This window comes from Pteropus vampyrus, unplaced genomic scaffold (genome assembly GCF_000151845.1).
Source record: "Pteropus vampyrus isolate Shadow unplaced genomic scaffold, Pvam_2.0 Scaffold30, whole genome shotgun sequence".
Lineage (NCBI taxonomy): Eukaryota > Metazoa > Chordata > Mammalia > Chiroptera > Pteropodidae > Pteropus > Pteropus vampyrus.
Window position 1 is genome coordinate 3,764,348 of NW_011888811.1, and position 6,125 is coordinate 3,770,472.

Consider the following 6,125-nt stretch of genomic DNA (forward strand, 5'->3'; position numbering starts at 1 on the left):
TGTGGTTGAAGCATAACTCGAAGAGATAATAGCTAATAAATTATTTGGTAAACTGATAAATCATCCCACATGTTCAAGAAGATTACCAAACCCCAAGTTGGATAAAGAAATTAAAACTCTATTTATATACATGTTAGTCAAACTGTAGAAAACCAAAGGCAAAGTGAAATACTAGCAACTGGAAAAAAAGACACATTTTGTTCAAAGGAGCAACAAGAGTGGTTAGCTTTTCAACTGTTAACTGTAGTTGCCAGAGACAATGAATGACATCTATAAAATGAAGAAAGAAAAAGGAAAAAGAATGTCAACCTAGAATTCTATATCATGTTAAATTATCCTCCAAAAATGAAAGCAACAGAAAAACATATTAAGATTTAAATAGCTGAGAGAATATATTACCAACAAACCTATATTCTATAGGAAAATAATAAAAGAAGTTCTCCAGACTGAAACAAAGTGATGCTACATAAAAGTGTGAAACTTGAAGAGAAAACAAGGAGTATTGGAAAAAGAAAAACTGTAGAAACATTTATAGGTAATTAGTATTTAAAACAATAATGACAGCAATCCACTGTGAGACTATCATATAGGCAGCAGTAAAATAATGTTATGGCACACGTAAAAGAAGGTGGATTAAAGCAGTTAAACAATTATAAGTTTCTTGAAATATATGAAAAAATATTTTAAAATATTAAAAATTTAGATTGTAATATGTCAAGAATGCATATGGTAATTTCTAAGGTAATCAATAATAGGATAATACAAAATATATAACTATAAGCTAATAGAACATATAAAATGAAATACTAAAAAACATTTGATCAATATAAAAAGGAAACAAGAAATGGAGATACAGACCGAATATATAGAAAACAAATGCAATTATAGCAATAATTACATTAAATATAAGTGCATTTCTTAAATTGAAAAGCAGTTGTTGTCAGATTGGATTAAAACAAGAAATAATTATATCCTGCTTTTAAAAAAAAACACTCTTGAGATATAACGACACAAGTTGAAAATACTATTAAGATGAAAAAAATAATATCCTTGCAAACATTAACCAAAAGAAAGCTAATACAGATACATAAACATAGACAAAGTATACTACAAGGCACATAGTATATTGAGTCATAAGGAGATATTTTAATATGGTAGGACGATGAAGAGAAAAATATTATACTACTACATTTTTGTATACCTGATAATATAACTTAAAAGAAATAGAGCAAAAATCAATAGTATTAATAGAGACAAATTCATGATTCTATAGGAAAATGTTAAATCACCTGTCTAAATAATATAAAAAAGCAAGCAAAATTAATAAGATTATAAAAATGATTAAATATCACATTTAAACAATATGATCTAATCGACATACATAAAATGCTATATTCAATAGACACAAATATATGTTTCATGTATATTTAAGATATTTACTAAAATAGAGAATATGGCTGTAAAATAATTCTCAGTACACTTCAAATGACTTAAAATATAAAACATATATTCTCTGACTGGCAAAAAATTAATCTAGAATTTTACAAAAAAGGATAACCAGAAAATTTACAAATGCACAGAAAATAATCACTATATTTCTAAACAATCATGAGTTAAATTAAAAATCAAAATAGCAAAAAGAAAATATTTCAATTGAACAATAATAAAAATATAGCATATCAAAACTGTAGAATGAAACTAAAAGTGTACTCAGAGGAAAATGTTTAGATATAAACACATATATTAGAAATAATAAGAGTTGATAAAGCAACAATCCAAGCTTTTATCTCAAGGAGCTAAAAAAAAAAAAAAAAAAAGGCAAATGAAACCCAAAGGAAGTAGAAAGAAAGCAAGAAGAAGGCAAGAATAAAATCAAGCAAGCAAGAAACAAAGTGAGAGAAGGTGCTTGATTATAAATTGTCCCACCCAGATGAAGGACAAAGAGAAACCAAAAACAGAGAAAGACTATCCCAGGTTGGTAGGTGGCAGTTTTATAGCAAGGAAAATTACATACAAGGCTTTTCTAGGGCTTCTAATAATTTGCACCCACCAGCCAGAATTTTAAGATTACACAGAGGCCTTCACGTGGTTCAGTCATGTAAATAGTCCAGTGGTATCAGTAACAACTTACTCTTTCATGGCTACATTTTTAACATAGTTTCTAGTGTGGGAATGGTGGGCAGACCACACATTTCAAAGATAGGGGAAGAGGTCAGGAACCTCTGATTACTCAGATCTAGCTTGTGAATTAACTGCTGGTCACGTCCTCTCCATCAGAAATCAAGACAGAAAATCAACTGGTTGCCTCTTTGAAATGATTCATATAATACTAATGTCTAGTAAAAATGATCAAGACAAAGAGAAAACACAAATTACTGATATTAGAAATAGAAAAGGTAAAATGTCTGTAGAAATTATAGACACTAAGAGAATAAGATACAAACAACAAAATCATGAAACAAACCTACAAATCCTGTGAAAACCTTTTCAAACCTGACACAAGAAGAAATAGATTATCTGAAGTCTATGTTAAAGAAATTGAATTTGTAATAAAACTTTTCCACAAAAGAGTTCTTTCAAACGTTTAAGAAGAATTAATATCAATATTAAGCAAATGCTTTCATAGTCTAGAGAAAGAAGAAAGACTTCTTTATTTCTTTTATGAGACTAGGCTAATTAAACTCAATATCAAAATCTGAGAAGACTATTACAGGCAAATTGCAAGCCAATATTTCTTATGCATATTCAAGCAAAATTTCTACACAAAATATATTTTTTAAAACTTGTGATTAAAAAAGAACAATCCTTCACAATGAAGAGACAACCCTTTCAGAAATGCAAGTTTGGTTTTACATTTAGAAATCAACTTAATTCCCAACATTATGGAAATAGAGAAAAAAAAAATATGATCATCTCAATATAAAAAGAACATTTGATAAAGTTGAACTCATTCATGAAAAAAAAAATCACTTTCACATACAATAATAGAAGCGAGCATCCTTACTCTGATCAATAGGATCTACAATATACAGCAAGCATTATTCTTAACGGTGCTATATTAAACATTTACCCTGTGGGACTGGGAAATAGAATACGCACGATCTCCATTCTCCATTTCTGTTCACCTAGACCTCTAAACAGAACTGAGAAGCAAGAAAAGAAACTAAACAGCATAAATAGTCGAAAGGAACAAATTAAACACCTATTTTTACATATTATATATTTTGTATGTTGAAAACTCACATGATTTAATATCTAAATTATTAGATTTAATAAATGAGTAAGGTTGATGAATACAGATTCTATGTACAAAAATAACTGAATTTCTTACACAGTTGCAGATTTTTAGAAAATATCTTCAAAAAAATACTTAGGTGAACTGTATTAATGACAGTATTTTGGCTGTGATATTGTAATGTAGTTTTGTAAGACATTACCGTTGAGGGAACCTAGGCAAAGCGTACATGAGATCTGTATTATTTATCACAATCACATATAAATCTTTAATTCTCTCAAAATAAATATTAATAATAAATAAAATGATACTTAGAATATCAAACATCAATGTGTAGGAATAAATCTAACAACAAATGTGCAAAGTTTTAATAAAGATAACGATTAAACACTACTGAGACAATAAATAAGAGTGTGATAAACTCGATATTTAAAAGATGTATTTTTAATTTCAAGTTGATCTATAGGTTTAATCCAAACATTTTGTGTATATATTTCTCACCAGCATGACATGCTAAGCTAGTTCTAAAATGTATAGAAAAATTCCAAAGACCAAGTATAAACAAGATGCTTTTCGAAAGGAATGGTGTTGGAAGATTTAGATTTCCAGAGGACAAGTCTTATTATAAAGCTACAGTCATAAACAGGCATTGTGGTAATGGCACAGGATATACAAACTGTCCATTGAGATAGAATTTTTCAGAGCCGAGGGAAAAAGCACACAAATATGGATTACTGGTTTCTGAAAAAAAAGGCACAGCATGTCGGTGGGGAAAAATCATCATTTCAATTAATTGATCAAGTCATACAAGAACATATGTGACACAACCTTATAAAAAATAACATTGTAGCTCTAAAGTTCAAAAGTTCGAAGTTCATTGTGAAATGAACATATTTCACATTATTAAGTTCCTTGAACATAATTTTGGGAAAACCCTTATACATGCATTAACAGTATTGAAGGCTGAACATAGAATAAAATATTTGTAACATATGACACAGCAGCCATGTGTCTTGAATGTATTTTTTAAAACTATTAAAAAAGAAAGAAGACAATTCAATAGAACAGTCTATAAAAGCACTGAACAGAAAATTTAACAGAGTACATATGGATGTGCAATAAACAAATAAATTTGTTTTTTTTCCACTACTTTAGTAATTAAAGAATATAAACTAAAGCAAAACAAAACACTATATATAAATTAGAAAATCTAAAATTAATCAAAGGGCCAGAATAAGAGTTGGTGAGGGTCTGAAATAAGTGAAATTCACATACAACTGTTGGTTAAAGTTTTAAAGTGGAATAATAGTGATGAAAAAGAGTTCAGCATAATCTATGAAAGTTGGAGATATGTAAACCTCTATGCAAGTATGTCCAGTTATCCCCAGTCCTCGGCATATTCCCAACAGAAATGTATATGTGTGTGTATGAAGAACCATGAAGAGATATGCTCATATCAGCAATATTGACTAATAGAAAACAACTGGAAATAAATGAAATGTCCATCAATAGTAAAATATGTAAATAACTTAAATGAGATATATAGCAACGAAAACAAACTGCACTTACATACTATAATATGAATCTCCTAATATTGAGCAACTGAAGTCAGTCATAAAAGAATATATTTGTATCATTTCTATAAATATAAAGAAAAAGCAGGCAGGATTAAACTGTAGTGTTTGGAGACACATGCATAAATGACTAACCTATAATAACATTAAAAAAAAAAAAAAAAACTAGAAAGGATTGCCAGAATATCTGGGGAGTCATTCTTTTGTTGAGAGAAAGGTATATTACTAGGGAGAGAGGCAAGCCTCAGAGGTCTACAAACATCGTCTTTCTTAATGTCTATGATGATCACAGGAGTGTTATTTTTATGATATTTCATTGAAATTTACATTTATGTTTTATACATCTTTCTCTACTGGTATTATACTTCACAATGAAAAAATCTAAATGATAAAATGTATTTCTAGAATTCAATACTATATCACATATATTTCATTTATTTAAGAAAGGTAAATATTTTTATATGATTGAAAATATCTAATGAATAAAAATATCAAAACTTAATTGAGAATATTGATTTTTAAAGAAATCTCAATTTAGGAATATAAGCATGAAATGGTTTTATTTCTTCTAATAATCACCTCTTAACTTCTTTTCTTAAAGTATGTTTTATTGCTGGAAAGTGGTTTCTTACTGTCATTTTGTCTCAATTCTATAACTCTTCATTCAAGTTCAGTTATTAGAATGATCTTATTCTAATAGTGAAGAGTCAATCCTTGTAGCATAAGATACCTATCTATTCATGAAACCCATACTCTGTTTGCCTAGGCACATGGACAGAATAAATATTTCAGTCTCACTTGCAATTAGGTGTGAATAAATGTAATATTTCTGACTAATGGAACTGATGTATTACACTTAACAGAATAAGCCCTTAAAAAACCACCCATGGTGAATCCTTAACACTGCCCATATCCATGCTTATGGTGATCTAGGATGTCATGTAGTAAAGATGGCAGAGCCTCACCAGCCTCGTTTCCTAAATAGTAGTTGGAGTAGGTCACCCTTTCCCCCCTCTCCACCCTCATCCCATTCCAACAGAAGTTTATAAAGGCAAAAAGAAAGTCTATTGAGTTGAAGCACTGACATTTTATTATTTACCTATTAAAGAAGGTAGCTTTATCTTCATTAAAACTTCAGTATTACCTTTGACTCAAAACTCTTTTCCTCCATCATGAGCATGCTGGAGCTGCAGCTCATTGACGTGGGACTTGGGTGAAAAGGAGGGGAAATCATAGGCTAGTGGATTTCAGAAACTTATTTCCCATGTAACTTCTACACTATTTACAAAATTAGGTAGCATGTTTTTAGCCACAAT